This window comes from Gracilinanus agilis, chromosome 6 (assembly GCF_016433145.1).
Source record: "Gracilinanus agilis isolate LMUSP501 chromosome 6, AgileGrace, whole genome shotgun sequence".
Lineage (NCBI taxonomy): Eukaryota > Metazoa > Chordata > Mammalia > Didelphimorphia > Didelphidae > Gracilinanus > Gracilinanus agilis.
This window is the reverse complement of record NC_058135.1, coordinates 7407116-7433763: the sequence shown is the minus strand read 5'-3', so window position 1 is coordinate 7433763 and position 26648 is coordinate 7407116.

Below are 26648 nucleotides of genomic sequence, written 5' to 3'. Positions count from 1 at the left end.
GGATGGAACCAAAGAAGAGCCTAGATAGCCTCAGCCCCACGCAGGGACTGGAGAATCCTGAGTAAGTTTGTGCAAAGAGAAAGACTTTCCTTTTGCTCACAGAAAGTGGTTTCCAAATGCCTTGTTACTTATCTTACTGGTATCTGCTACGTTACGATGAAACAAAATTGTTTTTTGTCTACCGTCCATTTATCCATTTGTCTATCCATTCATCTATCTGTCTGTCTGCCTCTCTCAGACTCCCAGCACACAAGACAAGAGGCTTATCTCCTCACATCATCAGGTATCAAATGTTGGAATTTTTTCCATCTGTGGCAGAAGCCAAGAAAAATAGCTCTAAAATGGAGGTTAAAATACTCAATAAGAGAGGAATCAATGAAAAGAGTTAACTTGGAACTGGCTGAGATGCTGAGAGAAACCTTTACATGTTTGCCAGTGTTTCTACATACAAGGGGGATGATCAGAGATTCCCTTGGTCCTCCATCTCCCTTACATTCTCTTTTCAGTTAAGCGGATGCTTTCTGTTGAAATCAAACTAGACCACTTTGGGAGTACATTGATCCATGTTCCCAAAGTATGTTTACGTTGATCCCTGAAACGTGAGATTGGAGTCCCCGCTTTGGTTACCTTCTTGATTACCTTTGGATGGAGCTGATGGACAATAGGAGGGATTTGTGTGCTTCTATACGTTTATGTGCTTTGTAAAAGTGAAATTTGGGAAATGTATCAAACTACATTTCCCGCGGTCCAACGGGTTTCCATTTCCGGTTTTTGGGCTTGGGAAGGCTTACGACTTGACACAGGGAAGGGTTTAAATCTCCTGGGTTAGGAGGAAGTGGGCTCTTTGCGAGTAGGCGCTTGGCTAGGAGGCAGTAATGGAGGTGGCAGTTTTGAATGCTTACAAGTGCGTGGTCTGATAACTTTATCTATCAACATGGCTTTAATTAAAATACTAATTTATATATTTATACCAGCCTTTATCGTTTTTAATATTTATCAGCTTTCGTGAGGCCCCTGTACATTTTGTATCTTTTTTCTGGGGAGTAAAATAAAAGCTGTTCCATGCCTTTGAAACAATACCTTAAATGTCTGTCGAGGAGTTGGGGGCCCTTTTATCCATATTTGAGGAAAGTGGGATGAGAATGTATTAGAATATACATAAAACTTGGTACTCAATGATTTTAGAACATAGTTTGATATTCAATATACTTCTGAGGAGAAAAATTATCGCAGTATTTGATATTTGCTTGGCACTCAAGGCACCTGCTAGAGTTTGTTGGCCTCGAGGTCTCAATAAACATATTGCCTGCTCTAACAAAGGATCCCGTGTTGATTCAGAAGCACAAAGAAGGACCTCAACAGAGTTGCCACAGAACTTCAAAGGGAGCAACAACAACTAGTGGCAGGGAGTTTTCAGTAAGGAGGTATACTGAAGGGAGTAGAATGGACCAGGAAACAGGGACTTTAATTCTTTGGGATTCTATGGTGACCAGAAGTCTGGAGTTTAGGACCCTTGCAATTTTTTTAATAGACAAAAAGACAGATTAGTTTGAAAAGCCTCTTCTGCTGCTGCTGCTCCTCCCACTCCTCTGGCTGCTATTGATAACGGTTACTGCTGCTGCTGCTACTACTAAGGCAGTTGTTGCCTGCTGCTGCCTCCCACGTTTGACTAGACTGGCTGGGGGTCCTTGAGAGCCTCTTTCTGTGAGACTGGTAAAGTATACATCTCCTTTCCCCCTCCCCATGTGGAGCCTGCGCTAGCTGCTTTTCAGCAGGGGAACACAGTGTGGAAAGACGTCCAGGAATTGATGCAGAGTGAAAGGAGCAGAGCCAGAAGAACATTGTACACAGAGACTGATATACTGTGGTAAAATCGAATGTAACGGACTTCTGTACTAGCAGCAATGCAAGGATCCAGGACAATTCTGAGGGACCTATGAGAACACTATCCACATCCAGAGAAAGAACTGTGGGAGCAGAAACACAGAAGTAAAACAACTGCTTGATCACATGAGTCGAGGGGGACATGACTGGCGATGTAGTCGATCACCGTAATGCAAATATCAATAATATGAAATAGGTCTTAATCAATGACACATGTAAAACCCCGTGGAATTGCATGTTGGCTAGGGGAGAGGGGTGGGAGGAGGGGAGGGAAAGAACACGAATCATGTAACCAATGAAAAATTTTCTTAATCAATAAGAAAATAAAAAAGATTTATCCTCAAAAAGAAAAAAATAAGAAAAAATAAAATAAGAAAAACAAACAAGCAAAAAAAAAATGCATGCCTTTTATGGCTGTTACAGTCTCATACCAGAGGAGAGAGGTTTCCCAAGGGTTACCCTGTAATGGGTTATAATCTCATCTAGGAAGTGGAAAGGTTTTCTGAGGGCAAGCAGTAACTACTGGAGCTCCCAACAGGGAGCATTTCTTATGGATCCTAGTGACTCCCTGGATGGTTTTTATTCTTGTAACTCTTCAACTTACTCTACCCTTCCACCAGAATGATCTAGAATCTTGGTGACATTTTAGTCCCAAAAAGTTTTCATCAGCAGTACAGAGGTTTTTCTGGGATCTCCTGCCAAATTTTGGAATCATGTATAAAAATTTTAAATTTAGGTTTTTATGCTAATATGAAAGTTCTAAAGTAATATTGTGGTCACCAATTTGAAAATATTACAACTTAAGTCAAAATGACTTTATCAGCTTTATTTACAAAGAGGTGGAAAGCGTGAGAGTGGAAAAATGTAGATAGACAGAAAGTACTGTCTAGCTACAAAATACCTTAAGTTTAATTCTAATGTCTCCAGACCACAAATGCAAATCCAAAAGCGAACCTCACCAGAATCCAAATCCCTAATTAGAAAGTCAAAAGCCGAAGAGCCAGGAGATGATGAAGAATTCACCAAGAACCTTCAGTGCACATGATGAAGCCGTCCATCAACTCCACAAAGATTCCTAGTGCGTTGGACACTTAGAAAGGGGAACCAAGGACTGAGTGAAAATGGGTAGCGGGTTATAAACTAGTGGAAAGAGAACATAAAGCGAGAATAAAGACACACAGACATAGAAAGTTTCGGGATAAGGTAGACAGATGGCAAATAAGCTCTGGTGGTCAAGAGCTTCTTTCTCAACTGTCATATATCTACTTTTATTGAGGTTACAACAGTATAGGGGGAAGGGGATAGCCAAATGATCTGATACATTAACATTATGAGGCAATCATCAGGAGATACAAACTGCCAGAACTTAAAACAATAGGTAGAGCTAACACCTGGATCAGGAGCTAATACAGCCTAAGGCATCTATGGATGTTTGATACATATGTTAATTGATCATTGTAGGTAAAGTAAGGAGATTGAGATAGCTGACTGGCTTCTGGGGAAGGGCCAGGGATTTGGCAAGGTTGAGGTTCAATTTGACTCAAGATTACAGAGATCAATCATTAGCAGTATAAGAGTTAAGTTTTTGAGCACTCTTAAAATAATATCACAATTAATGTACACCTGGATTGCTACACATGAGTCTAAGATCGGCAAGAATCTCACCAGAGCTTAAGCTGAAGGGAGTGTCCCACCAAAGCACCAACAAGCAGAGAGGGTCTCCTCACCAAGGAAGAAATCACTCCACTCACACTCCAGGATCCAAGGAAAGAGTCTCTTCCTCCAGTCCAGCTCGCTGATGCTGAGTCAGAGACCAAATCCTCAAGCTGGCCTTTTTAAAGCAGTTTTCTCAACATCACTTCCTGTTGCTCCCCCACTTTATGGGAACCAATCACAGTCTTTCAGTTTGCCTAGCACTGCCCAAGGTGGGGGGCATTGGCCTCTGGAGTTGTCACCCACTCTAGCAAGTGACTTGTGAACTCTCAAACTTAGTGACTGGTAAGGTACTAAGTAGGGGTACTTAAGTTTTTGACTGATTAACTTAAGAGTTACTGCTTGATATAGAGTTTGATTCACTCTTCACAGATAGCAGTAATAGCCTTTGTTAGAAATATCTCAGCTAAGGTTGAAAGATTGGCTAGATCTGGAGAACTTGTGATAAGTATCCAATATCCATAGGTTTTTAAAATGTCACAAAGCAAGTGGCATGTGAATCCTAATGATAGTGGGTTTGTTTGCCATTGCCATCAAATGGGATCTTGTGATTTGGGGGATTTTGGTACTTCTTTGAATGTGCATTAGCTGCTGTACTACTGTTTTAAAAAATCTGTTACTTGGTGAAAATTATGTGTACTCACACTGTGGATCATGGCCAAATTAAAAAGCATTTTTGAATGAGAAACCTTTGTATTGTGCCTCTCTTTGGGTAACACAGTATGTCACTGATTATGGACTATATATTTTTGATTTAAAAAAAATTTACTATTGTTTTTCCTTGTATGTACAATAGAGTATTTGAGTTTTCTTTTTTCTCTCATTTTTTATACTTGAAGCACCTGTTACCAGTATTGATGGTTTTTTGATTTTGCACTAGAATAAGTTTAAAATGTCCATTAGCCCTAATGTCAATGCATACCCAAAAGCTTTAGACTATGGAAACCTGCCATTGATTGTTAAATATTCTGAGACTTTGATTAATGATTGTGTCTGATTCCAGGAGAAGGGATCACAAAAGAGCCACTACACAGTACCAAGGAACACAAAGTCAACCTGCTTAGTGCCAAGGAGCACAAGGTCAAGGAGACCAACCAATCTTGGTGGGATTGATGAGATTCTGCACCAAGATAGGGGACTTGAATTTATTTTGGGGTTTGAGGAAACAGCTGTTTGCAAAGTCAGACACAGGATTCCCTCGAGCCAGATCCAGACTTCTACCAAGTACCTCAGTTTGGCTGCCATTTTGGTTCCCCTATCCCTGACAACAAAGGTAAAATCATACCAGGGTATGCTATTTACCTTTTTGCTTCAAAAATCTAGTCTGTCTTCTCTTTCTTTCATAGTATGGCAATTTTCTGTAGTCCTGGCTGCTGATTGGGTAAGTGCAAAATTGCTACTATAGGTTTGTTGGACATAAATCACTTTAATTGGGCCCTGATTCAAAGACCTGTTATAGGCTTATTTTTCCTTACTTAGAATTGTTACACATAAGATTTTGCATTTTTATGTTTCACCTGGAAGTTATTTTTTCTTTTTTTGTTTCAGGGTTTTTTTATATTTTTTATTTTCTTTTGACAATTGATTCATATACCTCATAACTCAACCATGTATCCCAGGGTGATCCATGTGTTGGTCAACACCCTCCTCAGGGGGGATTGCATTATTATCATAAAATTCTAGATTTGTAAAAATTTTTCTTGTTTGAAAGTAATTTAGGCTAAGAAACTTTCTACCTCCCTGAATCCAGAAAGTGAACTGCTTTGAGAGGGCACCATGAAGATGCCTGAAGAAATCACACACTGCACCAAAAGATCCAGAATGAACTTTGGAATATAGTGAAATTGAAGTGTTAAACGCATTTATTTTGAATGTACACTCTTATGCCAAAGGGGACTGCCTCCTTGGCTTTTTGTCAATGAGCCCACCTAACATTGGTTTTGCTCTCTTTCTCTTTTATTTCCCTCTTATCCCCAAATTATTGTAATTTCCCAAACTGCCATATTGTATTATGTACTACTAGTTAAAGATCTTTAGAGCTAAAAGTTGGTTATGTGTACTGATTCATTGGGGAAACTAGGCATGGAAATCTGGGAGATTACTACATGCTTGTTTCCCAATGGAACCACAAGGGGGTTAGGATTTGATCCCCAGAACTCTAAATTCCAGCATGCCATTTACATGTTTACTCTTTATATAGGGAGGATGTAAGTTTTGTGTAACTCTGCCCTATCTCTTTCTTTTTCCCCTGATCATGATTTATGGAGGTGGGGTGAGTGCCAGGCAGGAGAATTTTTCACATGTGGTCATACTTAAGTTTTATACTTTGTTCTTTTATTTCTTCTACTTCAAGCGATTATTAATAAATCTTATAAATTATAATACTTGGAGTTATTGGGTATTAATTTTAATCTTACATTTCCTTTCTTCTTCACCTTCTATAGTAAACCCTCAAAGTCAACCTGTTAAAAAATTGACTATTTTTTCCCTTTCATTTCATTGCATTGCTTTCACTTTTTCTTCCTTTTTGGTGGCTGCAACTTGCCAACACAAGACTTTTATTAGATTTTTTAAAAATTGTTTTTGCTTGCATCCAAGCTATGAGAATTAAGTTCTTTTGTTTTTCTTCTGATAGACCAGTTTTTTTTTGTTTTTTTACCATCTTTATTATTCTTTTCTGTATTTGTTAATGTTAGACCATGATAACTTTTCCCAGAAACTCACTAGCAGTGCCAGCTACAAAAATTAGTTACTGTAAGTACAAATATCTTTTACTGTAATAATTAACAGTTATTTCTCTAGCACAGAAAGCAAACTCTTTCTTTTTTGGTTTAAAATGCCTTCCTCTCTCCTTTACTCAATTTCTTTAACTAATTTGCTGCTACTACCTTGTGATCCTGGGAAATTGACTTTAATTCTCTAGACCAGTGATGGGCAAACTTTTTAAAGAGGGAGCCAAAGGAAAGGAAGTGCTCATCTGTCAGTCTGTTTCTAAGGCAACTCTTTTGAAGTTTCATTGTATTGTATCCTACTCATTGTATTTATCAGATTAGGAATAATATTGTGTGGCTGGATAGAACATTTCAGGGAGCCACATCTGACCCATGGGCTGTAGTTTGCCTATCACTGCTCTAGATTTTAGTTTCCTCATTATATATAAGTTACATTGACTTGTAGAAAAGGCTTAAATCCCAGCTCCAACAAATTAACTAGCTCTGCCTTGACCTTGGGCAAGTGATCTTACTCATTGAGCTTTAGTTTCCTAAACCACAAATGTTACCTCATAGGGCTATGGTAAGGAAAGCACTTTGCATACATAATTATTAAGCAACTGTCTCATTCCTTTTTTGGAAGGAAAAACAAGATAATTTGTGTTGAGTAATATAAAAACACTGAGCAGGGGGCTGGGTAATTTTGATTGTACAGTTCTTGTTCTACTTATTAACTGTACGACTTTGGGCAAGCATCTCTGGGCTCAATTTCCACATCTGTAAAGTATAGAGGGAGGGTTGGACTGGATGATCCCCAAGGTCTCCTCAGTTTATTTGGTGAAAAGTAATTTTCTGGATTTCAGCATACAAAGTAGGGAAGCTTTCACTGGAAAACAAAGACTCTTAAGGAAAGGGAGAAGAGACTGGGCAAAGGACAGAGTAAGCTAGAAAGCTCAATCATCCCCTTTTTCCCCCTCTTTTCCAAACATAGGTCCAATAACACCAAACAGATGGGGAAAAGTTGATGAGCCCAGAATCTTGAATGATATGGGTGCCGGGCCCTTGTTGGGAACCTGCCAAACTTCCAACCCTGAGTAGAAAAAAATCCTGTAAACAAGAGCCAGCTAACAAAGATCAAGCCTAAACTTGTCTGTGTACTGAGAATTATCTTCCCAATAATTTATCCTAAATGTCACTAGAAAAATCTAGCTGAAGTGGAAATCATTTTGTGTGCTTGTAAAAATGTCCAAAAAGCTCTCGGCCAAACTGGATGGCTTCCCAGTCACCTTTCTCCACTGAGCCCTCCTGCCTCTGAGTCCTTACTGATGCTGTGCCTTCTACCTAGAATGCCATCTTTCTCCTTTGTCACCTGTTCTTTATAATGCAGTTCAAATCCCGTCCCTTCTAGAAACCTTTCCTGATCTGCGTCTTGTTTTACAGTTGTTTCAGTTGTGTCTGACTCTCTGCAACTCCATTTGGGGTTTTCTTGGGATGTGGAATTGCAGAGAACGTTGGGGAATATCAGGTGTAAGAAGACTGGAACTATAAGAAGGGGCCAGGTTGAAAAGGACTTTGAAAGTCCAACAAAAATTTTCCTATTTGATCTTAGAAGTGATTTGAAATCAATGGAGTATATTGAATAGAGAAGTGTCATCATCAGATCTGTGCATTAGTTGTTGTTGGTAGTCCTTCATTTTCTAAGAGGACCAATGACACAATGGAGCGACACCTTGTTGTGTGCATTGGATTTGGAGCCAGAGCTGCCCAGGTATCAGCCTCACTCCCTTTTCCAGAGTCATCCAAGTCCAGTGGCAAGACAAAAGTCAGGATGGCTGGGATGGCTTGGGATGCAGCGGAGGACTTGGCATCTTCAACGTCTAACTAAACTTTTAGCACCTCATGGCCATTGGAACAAATTATTCTTGCCCACCCATCCCACCAGGGAAGTCTTCACAAGCTTGGGGTAGATATCCCCCAATTCGCCAATGGGTTTGAGGCCTGTCCGTTACCCCCAACTTGGTTTAGTCCTTTTGCTGAGAAGAGTTTCCTGTGGTGTGGCCACTGAACATGCTAACAGTTTCTTGGAGCCACAGAGGAGAGGTGGGTGAGAGGGTGACACCAAAGGTGGATGAGCAGCCCTGTAAAGGTCCACAGGTGCTAGTCCTCCCTGCACATCCCTACGCTTTAGTAAGATTAATTTGGCAGCTGAGTGGAAAATGAACTAGGATGGGAAGGGACTAAAGACTGGAGCCATTTTGCTGGAGTCCTTGTGGTCATTCTCTCGGGAATGGTGTTGCTTTTCTGCTGGGCTCCTTTGCCCATCGCAGCCAGTCAGTCCATCCTCAGCTCCCAATATAGTAGCTACTGCTCCCAGCTGCTGCTGCCCTGTGGAAGCATGCCCCTTGGACACCACGGGAAGTCCAAGTCCTCTGGTCTTCCTTGGTCAAAGATAGGGAAACTGAGGCTGAGGTGGAAGCCAAGTCAATTTCCTCCCTTCACCAAGTGATTCCTTCTCAAGGAGACTTTCACCAGGAAGCTATAAGTACTCAAATCCTCGATTCCAAACTAGCTCACTGGTTTGATGCAACCAGTTATTAAATGTTTAAATAAAGAAATGATTTCTACAACTTTTTCATCTAATACAAATAAAATTCCCATCCCATCCAGTTAAAATGCCGTGGCTATGCAGGACTTACTCATCACTTGGGAGCAACCAAGGTAGGTCCTCACCTAGGGAAGGCATCAGGTATCTCGTCACTTCCTACAAACGGGCTGGGGTTATTTGATTGATCGGCTCAACTTCATCTCTATTATGTGCATACACATACATGCGTGAATACATATGAGCAAACACATGTGTGTCTATGTGTTGTCTCCCCATTCAAATGTAAGCCCCTTGGAGGTAAGGACTGTTTTTGCCTTGTCGTTGTGCACGCAGCAGTGCGTACAGTCGTGGAAATATAACTGCGTTAAATGCCTGTTGACTGACTGACGGATAGAATAGCTAGAAAAAAAACTTGACTTACCTTACGGCTTTTATGAATTTCTCTGCAAGCCTGCTATTAGAGTTTCTCTTTGTCTTTTCAGTTTGCAGGGATCTCTTCACTCGACCCCTTGGTATTTTTTCCAGCCCATCTTTCCCAATGTTTCAAAGCTTGATGTCATTCCTGGCTTCGCTGAGTTTTCCTCTAATAGCTTGCTTCTCTCTAAGCTCTATGAGCACGACTAGGACTCAGCCAACAATGCAGCCCTTCTTGGCTGCCCTAATATGTTGGATTCACATTTTCTTTTGCACTGGCTCCTCCAATTTTCTTCTGCCGCGGCTTCTCTGGAGAGCTGAAGAAGATGACCGCAGCAAGAAAGTGAGCTTTGCTATCTTACTTCTAGATACGATTCCGTCTTCTCAACTCCCTTTAATCAATCTATTCATGAAGCCAGCCAGGTGGCACAATAGATAGGGCTTGGAGTCAGGAAGATCGGGGTTCAAATCCAGCCTGAGTTACTTACTAGCTGTGTGGCCCTGGGCAAGCACTAAAACCTCTCTAAGCTTTAGAATTCAGACCTCTGTACAATGGGAGTAATAATAGTACATACAGCTGTAAGGATTTAAAGTGCTATATAAATGCTAGTTATTATTACTATTATTGATCATTCATCATCTATTAAGTACTTCATAGATGCACTTAATAAGCACTGTGCTAAGAGATGGGGTAAACATTTTTTAAAAGTTGCTATGCTCAAAGGATTGACATTCTAGGCAGTGAGGTGGCATGCTGGGATAGGAACCAGGAAGACCTGAGTTTGAATTCTGCCTGAGCCAGAGGATCCTACACAAATCACCAAATCTCTGTGAGCTTGGTTTTTTTAATTTGTAAAATGAAAAAGTGGAACTTGATGACCTCTAAGGCACTTTTTAAAATTATTATTTTTAAACCCTTAACTTCTGCACAATGGCCCATAGGTGGAAGAGTGGTTAAGGGTGGGCAATGGGGGTCAAGTGACCTGCCCAGGGTCACACCGCTGGGAAGTGTCTGAGGCCAGACTTGTAAGGCACTTTTTAAACCTCTGATCTTTGATCCTGTGTATAAATAAACTCAGAGCGAGTGGCAATCACTTTAGCAGGGATGTTACTAGCAGCTGGGAGGAGAGAATAAGGCCTCCTGCTGATGGTGGAATTTAAGCTGAATCTAGAAGGAAGCAAAGGATTCTCAGAGGCTCAGTTGAAGAGGGAGGGCATGCCAGGCACAGGAGACAGCCAGTGCAAAGTCATGGAAGCAGGAAATTAAGTCATGACGATTCAAAATGATCACTTTTGGCAGATGGAATACTTAAGAGATACTAAATAGTCAGCCAAAATTAACTTAAATAATAATCTCAGCAGACTTGCCTGTTATAATGGAAATCTGCATGAATCATTAGTATCTCTTGATAATATCAATAAAAACCAGCAGGAAGAGCGAGAAAGAGAAATTTGATTTAAAATTGTTCAAATATGTATACAATCCTTAGGAATCTACTTTCCGCAATCAACCCAAGAACTACGGAAATACAACTACAGACAACCATTTGAGAAAGGCAATAAATAGCGTGAAAAGTATTCATTGCTCAGGTAGGATGAGCCGATATAATAAAAATGGCAATATCACTTCAGTTAATTTGCTTGTTCAATACCATACCAAGCTACCAAAGAATTACTTCCTAGAACTTGTGTGAGGACAGCAAACATACCTTTTTGGTCTTAACTATGGAATTGTATTCTCTGCTTTAAAAACTCTCTGTGGAGACAACTCTGAGGGATGAGAAAGAATGCTCTCCACATCAGGAGAAGGATCAGTGGGAGTAGAAATGCAGAAGAAAAGCAGATGATTTATCACTTATTTAGATGCATATAAGATTTGGGGTTTTGGTTTTTAAAAGATTACACTATTACAAAAATGAATAATATGGAAATGAGTTTCGAGCGATAATAGAATTATAACCCAGTGGAATTGCTTGTTAACTCTGGGAATTGGGGAGGGAAGAAGGGAGGGAGACAAAAATTGTGTAACTATGGCAAAAAAATTTTTAAAATAAAATTAAAGAAAAAGTAAAAAAATAAGAACTCTCTATGGAGATCATCTGCCCTACCACTGACCTCCCAGCTGCCTCTCTGGACAATCCAGTGACTCTTCTAGTAATTCTGAGACTTTCTTTCATTTTCTTTTCTTTTCTTCATGCTTACAGGGCATCGCTATTGAGCCCCTATTGATGGAATTACCTAGTCCTCCTAGCCTAGCTAATTCTTCTTCCCTATGTCACTGTCATTCCTTCGGTACTCTTTGAAAAAGAAGGGGAAAAAAGGCCTGTTAGCTCTAAGAGGAGAAAGAAAACCTGGTCATTTGGAATATTCAGAAATGTATTCCTAGTCTCCTAGACCTGAAAGAACTGGGCCTGAAGGAAATCAGGCATCAGGAGAGAAATAATAAAAGGCAATGCACACACGTGGCTTTGGTGTTGCTCTCGTTGATGCAGATGGTGGATCTGCCCATTAACTGAACTATGACGATGACACCAGTGCATTTATCAAGGATGGAAAATGTGAAGAGACCTTGGAAATTTCTTGAAGGCCCAGACAGTTATTTACAAGAGGAAAATGGTGCGCATCTTCCGATCTCTTTCAGCAATTCATAGTTTAACAAATGTGGTTTTAAAATCTACAAATAAGGGTGGCAACTTGGCCAGCACCCCTCCTCAGAAAAAATGGGAAGGCAGAGAGAGACGTCAGCCAAAACTTGTCATAGTTGAGCTGGAGCTCAGAGAGCAACTTCCTTGGCCATTAATAAATGGCTGCAGCAAGTCATGAACTTTCCATTTTCTTCCCATTACGAGGGAGCCCTATGAAGTCCCAGGGTTGATGCCCAGCCTGGCTTAGGCTCCGATAGCCTCTCCTTAGACCATATGTTCATATTTTTTATTTTGACTTGAGCAAGGAGTTAAAACCCAGTAGGTGAGGCGCCTTCAGTTAGTGCCATTTTCCTGAATTCATAGACTTCTTTCTCCTAAAGTAAAAAATAGAATTGATCCAGTTTTTCCTTTCTGGTTTAATACTTAGATTTGGTAACAACTGCCCCTCCAAATGAAGAGTTTTGTGAAAAGTCAGCATTCGCTCTAGGAAAGGAAAGGGAGGAATCTATAGATAAAGCTTTATACATCTAAAATTAGATTTACTGAAGGATATTCTTGACCTCTGATTAAGACTTCAGGAGACAATGGACATTGCAGATGTCCAGGTCTGTATCGGATCAACTGGTGTCATTGGTGGAAGTTGGGGGGTAGTGATGAAGGGGAGGGGAGGTGGCAGTACCAAAGATGGTATCCTAGCTTTCCCTTTTCATGGAAAAAAGGTCCCAGGTCCTAGAGGCAATGTGTACAGTAGAAAGAGTCAGAGGTCTTGGGTTCAAACCCCACCTAGACCTTAAAAACCTTGGGCCCTTTAAAACATCTTTCAAAGACAAGTTTCCTCCTCTGTAAAACGAAGAGGTTTGGGCTCTGTGACTGCTAAGATCCTTTCTAGCTCAAGAATGTAAATCCTAGGAGCTATTCTGACCTTGGGCCCTATGATACTTGTTAAGGGGGCTTTTAAAAGATGCTCAGGCATAGAGGAAAAACAACTGCTTGAACACACGGGCTGATGGGGATATTATTGGGGATGAAGACACTAAACGATAACTCTAGTCCAACTATCAATAATATGGAATTAGGTCTTGATCAATGGTACATGTAAAACCCCGTGAAATTGTGTGCCGGCTAAGGGGGACTAAGTGGGGATTGGGGGAGAGGGAAAGAACGTGAAACATGTAACTAGGGGAAAATATTCAAAATAAAAATAAAAATATAATTAAAAAAATAAAGATGCTCAGGACCTCACAGGCAGTGGTGGGTAGAGACGTGGTCGCCACTCTCAGATCTGTGCTTGGGGACCTTTGAGCATTAACCCTATTGTCATCTTTGGGGCTGTTCTCATTTGGGCAAAGAGCTCTTGGAACTTGAGGCCTCGGCTGGAGTCAAGAAAACATTCCCAGACCCTCAGGGCTCATTCCTCTGCACAGGTGGCTGGGAGCCTATAAACTCTGCTGCTTGGTAAGGCAAAGAACAGAGTGGCCATTGTTTGTTCACCGTCTGATTTTCTGACTTAACTCTTAACTCACTTGAGCATGCTGTAGGCATGGATCCTAGGTGAGCATCTGCTCAGGACCTTGGGTTCAAATATTGGCAATTCTGTGCCAGGCACTGGGGTAAGCACTTTCCACTTTGGGCTGTCGACTCTATGCTTAGTCCCATTTTATAATTTAGGAAACTGAGGTAGATAGATGTTAAATGACTTGCCCAAGTCATACAACTAGCTTCCTATAGGGGATGGCCTACCTATGGGCTTGGCTAGACAGCAATTACAAATGGATGTCCACATTTTTTAACAAGCTATGTTGATTAATTTATATCCCCAATGGAAGAATGGCACTTATAATTAGAAAATCCTAAATAATGAGGTGCCTTCTTCTTCTTCTTTTTTTTTTTTTAATTTTAAACCCTTAACTTCTGTGTATTGGCTCTTAGGTGGAAGATTGGTAAGGGTAGGCAATGGGGGTCAAGTGACTTGCCCAGGGTCACACAGCTGGGAAGTGTCTGAAGCCGGACCTAAACCTAGGACCTCCCGTCTCTAGGCCTGGCTCTCAATCCACTGAGCTACCCAGCTGCCCCAAAGTGCCTTCTTTTTTTAAAAACCTTACCTCCCATCTTAGTATCAATTCTAAGGCAGAAGAGTGGTAAGGGCTAGGCCACTGGGATTAAATGACTTGCCCAGGGTCACACAGCTAAGAAGTGTCTGAGGCCAGATCTGAACTCAGGTCCTCCTTACTCTGGACCTGATTCTCAATCCACTGTGCTACCCAGCTGCCTCTGTGAATATTCTTAAATTAGCTCCAACTCCATCTTCTGTTTGCAATCCCCACCCCCAGCCTGCCCAGTTGCTGGTACCTTCTTCTATGTCTTGCTTGTGTGTTGATGTGTGTTTATTCATTGTGTAAATGTACATACATAATACATACATATTGACATACATAAGCCTGTTGTCTTCACCATTAGATGGGAAGCTCCCAGATGGAAGGGACCACGTTTTGGGCCTTTCTTTGTATTCCCAGACATCCCTGACACTTTGTAAGAGCTTAATAAATGCCTATTGGTTCATCAATTAATAAACATGGTGCCAACAGTCTCACTACACATACACTAAATAGCATAAAATGAATTTTCTCATTCATTGTGTAGCTGGCCCCAGTGCGGACCTTTCCAGAATTTTATGTTTTAGGAGAGTCGGCACATTTAAATCTACTTTAGATCCTTTTAACTTAAAATGATATCTGCTACTGAATTTTTACTAACCACAGAATCACCCAGACTCAGACTTGGAAGGGTCTTAAGCATCCGCAGGCGCCAAACCACACGTAGACATGTGTCTCTTCTAGTCTTGTCAAACAGTTGTGTCCTAGCTTCTCCTGAGAACCTTTCAGAGGATAGGAATGTCCTCCACCCCCAGACATTCTGCCCCAGTCCTTAATTATTAAGAAGTATTTGGGGCTTCCCAGTCTTTCTCTCTATAATATTTACCAATCCTTTCTAGTTTTTCCCTACCTCTAATTCTTCTTTTCCGTATGATGGCCCTTTAAGTGCTGGTAGAGCTGCCATATTCATTCCACTCCCCTTCAAGGTCTCTTCTTCTCCAGGCTAAACAAGTCCTAATAAGGCCTGGTTTCCAGTCCCCTCATAATCCTTGTCTCCCTCCTCTGTATACATTTTGGGTGGTCAACGTCCTTCCTCAAATATCCTAGGCAGACTCATCAGGACACGTGATTCCAATATTGTCTGACCAGGGTGGGACTCCTACATCTTCTCCCTTCTAAAAGCACTTCTTAATATGGCCTGATTTGTATAGCTTTTTGGCTACTACTGAACCCCACATCATTGATTAATGTTGAATTTGATGACCACTAAAACCCTGAGATCTTTGTGATATGAATTGTTGCCTGGCTCTACCTCCCCAATCTTTGACGTGGGCAGTTGGGATGCACAGGATATTCTGGGAGGACTAGCACCTCCCATGTGATGGCTGGCTGAACCCTTTGCACAGCTGCTCATCCACCAATTCTGTTGCTCCAAGAAGCTGTAGCATGAGCAGAGGTCATACCCCAGCAAAACCATCTTAGCAGATGGGCCAAACCAGGTTGAGGGTTACCAACAGACCTCAGACCTAGTGGTGAGTCAGGAAATGTCTACCCCGGGCACATGAAGACCTTCCCTGGCAGCAGGGAGTGAATTTGTTCCAGTGGCCATAAAGGCAGCTGAAGCAGGTGCTGTGGAGCACCTAGAGCTTGGTCAGATGTCGAAGAGGCCAAGGTCTTCCACCACATTCTGGGTCATCTCCAGTCTTCCTGACTTCTGTCTTGCCACTGGACTTGGATGACTAGACAAGAATGAGGCTAATGACTTTGTGCAACTCTGCCTCCTTTCAATCCAATTCATGTGTAAGTCAAGATCTATGATGTCATTGGTCCTCTTTGAAAAAAGAACAAACAGCAACAATTGTACAATTGATTTTTTAAAACCTAAAATTAGGGTGTCCCAAAAATCTTGGTATATAGGTTTAGATTTTAATAGCTTAAACCTGCACTGAGACCTTTGAACCACCCTTTATATAAGACTTTATAATTTAACTCAATATTACCAGACTTCCATTTAGGGCTTTAAGGTTTGAAAAGTATTTTATATGTGTTATTTCATTCAGTCTTCACAAAAACCCTGAGAGGTAGGTGTTATTATTTATCCTCATTTTACAGATGAGAAAACTGAGGCCAGAAGAGGTTAAGTGATTTACTCAGGAATACACAGCTAGTAAGTGTCTGAGGCGAGATTTGAACTCAAGCTTTCCTGACTCCAAGGCCAGGATTTGTAATATGTAGTTATCCTCTTTCATTATATAGAAGGGGAAACTGAGGCCCAGAGAGAATTTGATTAGTAGTGGCTCATAGGTAGTAAATGGCAGAGTTGTGATTTAGATCCAGGTCTTCCCACCAAAACTGAAGCATTCTTTCTTCTCTACCACAAGGCTTTGAGAACTAGGGAGCCACATTGTCCAATTATGTACAAAATAAAAGTGAAAAGTCTCTGAATGACATCGGATTGTTTGTTGAGGAGCCTTTGACACTTTGCAGTTTTCAAATGAATGTGTATATTAAAGGACAATTTGGTTGATGGAAAGAGGCAGAAGAGGAACAGTTGTGAAACATTTGAAAAAAGTCCTACAGAGAAAAAGCATTAACACTGGTTAAATATGGCAAAAGTATTCTATTTCCTAATTTTAATATTTACCAACATGAAGACTTGGAAGCTATTAGATGTGAAACTGACTGCGAGAACTTTGGTGACTATGGGACAAATATATACTGCCCAGTTATGGTGCTAATGCAGAAGTAGAAATTTTATTTTGCCACTATTATATAGAGATGAGTCAACTCACTGAAAGAGGTCTTGATTGGGACCAATAAGGTAGGGCTGGTCAGGGCTCAAGAGGACTTCAGAAGTTTCATTGCTCTCTATTGCTTAGAAGGATGGACTTGAGGAAGACAGACATATAGGTAGTACAGCTGATAGAACATTGGACTAAGAATAAAGAAAAACCTGACTTCAAATCCTACCTTAGACACTTACTTGCTATGTGATCTTGGGCAAGTCACTTAACCTCTGTCTGATTCAGTTTCCTCACCTGTAAAATGAGAATAATAAAGGCACCTTTCTTCTGGGGTTATTGTGAGGATAAAATGAGACAGTGAATTGCTTTACAAGCTTTTAAGTTCTATATAAGTACTACTAGTTAGTGTTATTGTTGTTGCTACTAATAAGGATAATCACTTTTCCCTGAATAGGCTACCTACTGGCGAGAGGTAGAAACTCATTAGAATTCATCCAAAGGAACAGCCAGCCAAAGGATTTCTAATTTGGTTGAAAGAATGTTGTTCATCCTTCATTTTCGAAGAGTACCAATGGGGTGATGACTTCAGCATGAATTGGATTTAAGTGGGGCAGAGTTACACAAAATCATCAGCCTCACTCTCTCTTGAAGGGTCATCTAACTCCAATGGCAAGACAAAAGTCAGGATCCTGGCGATGGCCTGGGAAGCAGTGTCACATTTACCCAGGGTCACATAGCTGATAAGTGTCTGAGATTGGATTTGAACTCAAGGCTTCCTGATTCCAGGCACAGCTCTCTATTTACAGTGCCATCAGTTGCCTCTGCTCATCAAAATAAATGTGGGAGCATATGTCTTTTTTTTTTTTTACCTAAACAACACCTGTGATCATTTGAAAACGTGTTTATTGATCCTTTTCTACATTGCTGTCATTCACATTATGCTAGTTGCCTCAAATATTTGGAACCTTGTAGAGCTTCTAAATGAGATCCGTGATAGAATTCAGCCTAACTAGTTAATCACACAGTAAAAACCAAGTGAATAAAGAATACTTATTGCCCATCTCTACTAACTATAGCTGTCCCATAGGGCTTTGTCCTGGAATGATTCCTCTTCTTCCTCTAGAATCTAGACTATTTCGCTTGGAGATCTCATCAGCTCCCATTGATTTACTTATCATCTTTGCACGCATGATTCTTACATCTTCAACTGCCTCACAATGATAATTATTTTTTAAAAAGCTTTGCCTTCTACTAGATATCAGTTCTAAGACAACAGAGCAGTAAGGGCTAGGCAATTGGGGTTAAGTGACTTGTCTAGGATCACACAGCTAGGAAGTGTCTGAGGCCAAATTGGAACCCAGGTTCTCTTGACTCCAGGCGTGATGCTCTCTCCACTGTGCTACCTCTCCTAATAGAAAACTTGAACAGATGTCTTCCTGTCTGAATCCCCTGAATTCCTTCACCACCATCTGCTCGCTCAGATACCCAAGCTGATAAGCTGGGTATTATCCTGGATTCCCCCTCAGTCTCCCATATCCAATCAGTTGCCAAATCTTATGGATGTTAGCTTCATAACATCTCTTGAATATGTTCTCTTCCCTCCTCAGATACTGTCACCATCTTGGTGTAGACCCTCATCTTATGAATGAATGAATGATATTTTTAGTAGATGTCATGATATCAAGCGCTCATAATCCCCAAATGGAAGTAAAGGCTTTCAAAATAGGGAGATCTAAAAGAGAAGATTAATCAGGTGGGAATAAGATGAGAATACATATCGATTATATCCTTACAAAAATGATCGATAGAAATATGTTTTACATGATAATACATGTATAACCTGGATCAAATTTTTTGCCAGCTCTGGGAGGGGGGAGAAAAGGGAGGGAGGAAGACAATTTGTATCATATAGTTTCAGAAAACTTATGTGGAAATTTGTTATTTTGTGTAATTTGTAAAACAAAATACCTTTATAATAATGATTTTTTAAAAAAAGGATGAGATACATATCATCCCTATTGTCTTCTCTGCTCAATGAGCTGTTCTGAAGGCAGTTTCAGTGAACCTAGGAAGGCTGAGCTCACATGCTAATGCTTTTATTCAGCTACAGAAAGGTGATTTTTTTTTCTACCTGTACATTAGAATAATGGCAGGATAATGACTTGGCAGAGGACTGTTTCTATCTGAACCCACTGAAAAAAGAAAATAATAGTCTAGTAAGCTTCATGCCATCCTCATCCCATGTGAAATAGGAATGAGCTCCCATGTGCAAAAGGGACATTTTCCCCACTTGTAGCAGGGTTCTTTTTTTATGGTTACACTTACACCCCTACATGTGACAGTTCCATGGGTTGTGAGTTGTGTCATGGTGGCATCAGTTTCTTTCAGATACACTCAGGAACAAACAGCACCTCCTCCCTACTTCTTAGCCTGCTATTTGTCCCATTACCTGTGAATGATCTCCTAAGTTTCAAGGTAAGGGTGAGCTTGTCCTGCTAGTCCCTCATGGAGCATGGGCATGACTCTTCCAAAGGACTGGCTTGCTCACCCAGCCACTCTTGAGCTGGCCCTCAGGAGCATATCTACCCATCAAGCAGCAGGGGGCAGTGCTGAGAAGAGCAGAGGCAGAAGCCCTTTCTTCCCACAGTCAGCCCTTCCACCTGGCAGTGGGGACTTGTCTCAGATTTGATGGACAGTCTCCCCTGGAATCAGCTCTTGAGTGGAATTCTATGGAGTTGAGCTGGGTGACACCACTAGTCCAAAACTGGCTCGCCCGCCTTTATCTCCTGATGATAAACTAGAGTCCTCTGACATCTGTACTGTAACAAGGCAATGTACATTTGTCCTAGGGCAGCCTTGGTGAACCTTTGAGTGCCCAAAGGGCAAATTCTAGCTGTTTGTGAGCCCCCAGTTACTGTAGAGATCTGAGAGAGGGAGTATGTCTTCATCGATGCTAACCTGTGCTCACTGAACAATTCTAGGGACTAATCCTTAGAGAAATGGAAATCGAAACAACTCTTGGGTACTTCCTCACACCAATCAGATTGGCTAATATGACAGAAATGGGAAATAATAAATTCTGCAGGGGATGTGAAAAACAGGAACATAAATGCATTGTTGGTGGAGTCGTGAACTGATCCAGTCATTGTAGAGAGTAATTTGAAACTATGTCAAAGGGCTATAAAATTGTACATACCCTTTGACTCAGCAACACCACTACTAGGTCAGTACCCCAAAAACATGAAAGGAAAAAGACCTTTTTGTGCAAAAATTTCTAAAGGATTCATGATGAAAAAATACTATCCACATCCAGAGAGGAACTATTAGAGTTTGAATGCAGATTGAAGCACACTGTTTTTTACTTTATTATTCTTGTTTTTTTTGGGGGGGAGGGGGAGTTGGTCAGTATCTTTTGCAACATGGCTAATATGGAAATATTTTGCATGACTACACAAGTATAATCTATATTAAATTGCTTGCCTTTTTAAGGAAGAGTGAGTGAAAGTAGGGAGAGAGCATTTGTAACAAAATTTCTGAAAAGTTATTCAAATTTTTTATTCATTCACTTCTAATTGAGAAAAGTAAAATTAAAATAAAATGTAAAAAAATAAAGTGTGTTAACTATCTCAAATAGGAAATGTAAGAATAAAGGGAGCCAGTTAGGGAAGTTTATGGAGGGGAGATAGAGAGGTGAGACTCTCTTCTAGCTCTCCCCTTGCACTGAATATACTCTGGGAGACTTTGAGGGGGTGTCACCCTGAAACTGAGTGACTTGGATAGTCGTGCCACCTCACAGGAGTTGGGGGTGACGCTTCCCTATAAGATGAGGTATGGGGTACCCAATCTGATTCTGAATGAGGGCAGGGTTCATGCAAGCCTCCCCCGAGGTCAGTCAACTTCACAGCAAGTGGTCTGGCTCCAAGATGGAGGCAGCTAGACCAAGCTGTAGTTCCCCTCCCCCTTGATGTCTCTCAGACACTCTGGAACACTATCTGACTAATGAATGGCTTTTATTAATCACAATTTAGGGATTGGGGAAAGGGGTGAAGGACAGAGGGATTTTGGGGTGCCCTCTTCTCTATTTCTATGTCAGTCAGGTGGGAACCTTTGAGGTTCCCACTCCCAAGCTTCTCCCCTTGCCTCTTCTCCTTCTGTTTCTATTTTTATTCTTTTCTATAATTACAAGTTAGACCAGAAAAGGTCTTTCAGCAATGTTAGGTAATGGGAGAAGGAGACTAAAAGATCGCTCCCAAAATGGAGTCCAAAACTTAGCTGACTCTATGATTGAAGTCTTGCTGGGTGAGATGCAATGGAATCTTTGACCAGGGAATCAGAGTTTCAATGTCCAAAGAAAGATCCTCAGGAAGCCCTCGGAACTGGATTCTAGCTGAGATGTCCACCTCCTCCCTCTCTCCAAGACCTCTGCCAGAAGCCCCTCTCTTCTCCTTCCTCCTCCAGAGACCTCCTAGAATTATCTCTGGTCTCAACTGTCAGTAACTGTCACCAACTGTCAGCCAGTCCTTCTCTGGCTCCTTTTGTCCCATCCCCCTTGCACAAATCCCATCCTTACAGTATCCTGGTTTTGTGTGGTGGGACTTTTCCCAAAAGGCTCACTTAATTCATGCATCACTATTTCCTATTCCTATCTTATGTTCCCCCTCCCTCCAAAATAATAAATCCTTATCTTGTCATCACTATACTAATTTTCTATCTACTATTCCTATTCTAAGATGGGTTTTGGCGAGGTTGGTAGGGAGATGAAGGTTGCAATTCATATAACGATTTTTACAGTGTGTAAAACAATTTTGTAACAAGAAAAGTATTCCATTGAACACAATGTCTAAGTTTACAGTGTAACAATTTTCTTATCCTTAAACTCTTCTAAGTTATTATTTAACCTATCTATGATTTTAACAGAATTTTAACTTATTTCTACTCTTAATATATGTTTATCAAGTAATGCAATACAACTATCTTATTATTCCTAGCTGTTATCAAATTATGTTTAAACTACCTATGTTTTAAATGAAATGTTAATTTTCATACTGAGAATCTATTTTAGTAGGTTAGTATTCTTAGTTATCTATCGAACAACACATATATTTTATTCTTATGCTTTCCCTGCACTAGCTCGCTAAAAATTTTTGAACTTCCCTAGCTTTCTGCACTTTCCCTATGTCTAATGTTCTAATTATCTGCTAAATTATTAGTATGCTACAGTATGTACATAGTTAGGGACTATTAGTTACAATTCTATTCTACTTTTCCAACCTACATAAATAAATCTACATTATTCACACTATTATACAATTATATAAGCATTAGTTCTGCATTCTTATGGACACGTTGTCTCCTGGTTTTAAATTATGCAAGTCATAATTTCTGTTGAATCAAACCAAGTTCATGGAGTTCTGTGAGTCTTTGTTGCAGGGTCTGGATATATTTATGCAGTTCACAATCTGCACCCAGCATTGAGACATATGGGGTTTTGTGAGCTTTCCCTTGCCAAACAGGATGGCCATATAGCATTTCAAATGGGGAAAGATTTAAGTCCCTGCTAGGTTTGCTTCTCAGATACCATAACACTATTGGCAAAGCATTTGTCCATTTTAGATGAGTTTCTGTACAGACTTTGCCAACAAGTGTCTTTATTTCTCTCTTGAATCTTTCCACCTGCCCAGCATTTTCTGGGTAATAAATGGTGTGATAATTCCCTTTTATCCCTAGATTCTTGTAGACTTCTTAGAGTATTGCATAAGTAAAATGACTCCCTCTGTCTGAGCCGATACTACTGGGCATGCCAAATCTAGGAATGATTTATTTCAGTAGGGATTTTATCATGAACGTTGCATTGTTCTTTTTGGCAAGGAAAACCTCTGGCCACTTTGTCAACCGCTCAATTATGACAAGTGCATATATGAATCCTTTATCTTTGGGCATGCATATATAGTCTATTTGCAAGCATTCAAATGGGGTGTATGCCAAAGGTCAGCCTCCAAGACCATTTTTTCTACAAACTCCCTGATTGAACTGCAAACAGATCTTGCATCTTTGAAAAACTCGTATGGCATAGGGGGAGATTCCAGGTGCTAGCCAGAAATGTCGTACTGAATTGATTAATGCCTGGGTGCCATAATGCCCTTTTTCATGAATTGCATTGCACACTGGGTAGTATAGAGCTTTTGGCAAGATGGGTTTGCCTAGCTCAGAGAACCATATGCTGTTCACTAGTTTGGCCCCTAGATTTTTCTTCCAGTCCCAAACTTCCCTTGGGCTATAGGCTTGTTTTAAATTGTCCTCTTCCACAAGGATGAAATTCAGAATATGGATAGGGCCAAATCTAGCTCCATACTTTGCTGTTATGTCTGCCCTATGGTTCCCTAATGATGTGCTATCTTCCCCAAGAGTGTGGCCCCAGTAGTGCATGACTGCTACTTCTTTGGGTAGTTGTACTGCTTCTAGAAGTTGCAGAATGATGTCCCCGTATGCAATTTGTTTTCCTCCAGATATTATGAATCCCCTATGTTTCCAGATTTGTCTGGTGGCATGTAGGACTGTAAAAAGCATATCTGGAATCCGTGAAAATGTTTATTCGTTTGTCCTACTCCTTGACTGGCTCCTTTTGTCCCATTTCCCTTGTACAAATCCCATCCTTCCAGAAATGAAGCTATGATTTCAGTTTAGATAGCTGTGAATTAGGGAGCAATCAAGGATCAAGTCTTATAGATTCTTCCATGACCAAAGGTCTTCCCATTATTTGGGTCTTGTTATCCTTGCTTATCCTTTGCTGATCCGTATTGAAATTTGCATCTTTTTTACAGTGACTGTCCTGCTGACCTGGATGATGGCCCAGGGGAGAGGGAAGTATTTCCTGTGGTCCAAATCAATCAATTTTATAAGAGATTAGGAGACCATAAACTCTTTGATAATAATCGTTGTAGCTATCATTTATATCACATTTTAAAGTTTCCAAAACACTTTATAAATATGATCTCATTTGATCCTCACATCAATCCTAGAAGGTAGATGCTATTGTTATTCTCATTTTACAGATGGGGGAACTGAGAGATGCACAAAAGTTAAAGAACTTGCCTGGTCACATACCTAATAAGTACCTGAGGTCAGATTTTGAACTCAAATCTCTCTCATTTCAGGTTTAGCATTCCAACTGTAGTATGCATCAGAGGTAGGACTTAAAAACAGTTAGTGCTCAATGAAAGTTGGCTGAGAAAGCATATTATAGTGGAAAGAGCACAGGACTCAGAGAAGATCTAGGTTCAGATCCTGTCTCTGCCACTCATTATTCTCCTGACCCTAAACAAGTCACTCCCTAGGATTCAGTTTTCCAGGTCATGATAAAAAGCTTTGACGAAGAGAAACTGACGCACAAATGTCTGAGCATAATTTATTTATTGGCAAGGCTAGCAATTACCTAGTGACCAGAGACACACTTCACAATCAGAGCAGCTTTTTACATAGTCTGATGCTTACATAAGGTCCGGGGATGTATACTCAACTATGACCACAATTGGTCTATATTAAAAGCAAGAATGGACTTACATTTTGTTGACTAGCAAGAGGAATATCGAGAGGTCATAACAATGGGGAAAACATGGTTAGTCAATGTCCTCTAGAAAGCCCCATAACAGATACCTAGCCCCATTCCAGAGAGATCCAGGGCTCGGAAAAACATCTCCTGACCAGACTGAATCATCCTCCCCACATCTTCTTTATGTCCATCAAGAGGCAGGTCCAGTATCAGTTGTGTGCAGTCTCCTACCAGGTCTCATACAAACTTTCCTACCATGGTCTATACAAAGTAAAACCTAATCTAAGCCTAGAAATTAGTTACAGTGATTACTAAAACTCTTAACTATTAATCAGTCAGGAACTAATAATGACTCAGTAATAATGACTGCTTCACGTTCATCTATAAAATGAAGCGATTGGACTATATGATTTCTCAGGATCTCTGCAACACTAGTATTGTTTGATTTAGTTTGCTGGATGAATCTGTGAAATGGTCTTTTACTAGCAGGGAGGAGGATGAAGAGGAGAAGGAAGGTAAGAAAGAGGAGGAGGTGATAAGAAGAGAATATAAGAAAGAAGTGAAGGAGGAGGAAGAAGAAATGAAGGAGGACAAGTAGCATTTATATAGCACTTTAAGGTTTTGCAAAGCACCTCATATATAAGTATAGAACACCTCATTTGTCCTTCACAACAACTCTGTGAAGTAGATCAGATTTTGATTTTCATTTACAGATGAGCACACTGAGGCTTTGATAGGTTCACTGACTGGCCCAGATTCACACAGCTAGTAAGAGGCAGAGTCTCAACTTGAGTCTTCTTCCTTATCCAAATGTTACCTGTTTGTCTTAGGTCATTTGATTCAAAATATTGAGGGAGAGGGGGAGCATCCGGAAGTATATCATTCAATAAAGTGAATAGCTCATTGGCTTCCTTTGAATGTGATTTTTCCTGTCCTGCATCTCTTTGTATTTGTTCAGTACAGTGGAAAGAACTGTGACCCTAGAGTCAGAGGATCAAAGTTCAAATCACTTCCCCTCTCGGGACCTCAGTTTCCTCACGGATAAAATGAGGAGCTTGAATTCAAATGCCTGTGAGGTTCCTTCTGACTCTTAGGCTATGCCTGAAGTGAAGACCAAGCTTGTCATCCACAGCCTCATTCAGGCCACCACCAGTCCATGTAGATGGCTGCCCCTAAATGACGCTTACAGAGACAGGGATCACCCCTAGAACCTTTGGACACCTGCCTGATTATTTGCAGAGAAAAAGACTCTTTTCACATTTTCCAGGGTAGAAAGAAAAGAGTCAGTCTCTGGGTTCTAAATACCTGCTTTAGCTGTTTTTACTCAGAACATCTCCAGTGCCTACAGGCTCTGCTCTCTGGCCTACCATCAAGCCAACTGTGGAGTTTGCTGGGTGGAGTACACCTTCTGCATTACATCATCGTTTCTTCACTTTCTGCTTCTCAGCCTAAAACATCTCCACCCAAACATTGTCTAGCCCTTTCCCTTTCCCTTTCCCTTTTCCTCCTTCGATTCCTCCCAGAGCCCATAGGAGCTAAGGAATCCAAGGTACAGACAGCCCTCCTTTGGGTGAAAGTACCCAGAAGTCAATGAGTGTGTGTGTCCTGTGTCTCCCAGTGCCTAACTGCTGCCGTATCTGCTCTGAAAAACCAATCCACACGCATATGTCTTCTAGGTCCATGCTTATTTACATGCTGGTTCCTCTTAGAATGTGTGGCCCGGGAGGGCAGCAATCCCAGCTCTCAAGGAGCCTGCATTCTGATGGAGAAAGTCAGCCAGGACATAGACAAATAGATGCAGCATAAATAAAAAAGAAAGAAATATGCATAAATACCAAGTAGTTTGGAAAGGAGGGCATTAGCGCTATGAATGAAGGAAGAGGGATAGAACAAAAGAACCTACCAGAGGACTCGTGGCCCTAGACCAAGTTGCTGTGTCTCCCAATGTAACTTAAAGACGGTTTGTAGGAATATTGCAATAGCCTTCACTTTGGTCTCCCTGCCTCAAGTCTCTCCCACCCCTCCCTTTTGGGAGGAGGAAGGGGAGTAGTGCACAGAGGGAGGAAACAAAAAGAGAAGGCAGGAAGGAATGGAGGGAGGGAAGGAGGGAAGGAAAAGAGGGAGGAAGGGAAGTAGGATTTACTAAGCACTTACTCTGTACCTGGCACTGTACTAAGAGCTAAATATACAAATACAAGCAGAAAAGCAATCCTTGCCCTCGAGGAACTTACATTCGAATAGGGGAAGGCAACCTAGAAAAAGGAGCTGAACAGCGTGGGAGGTGGGAGAG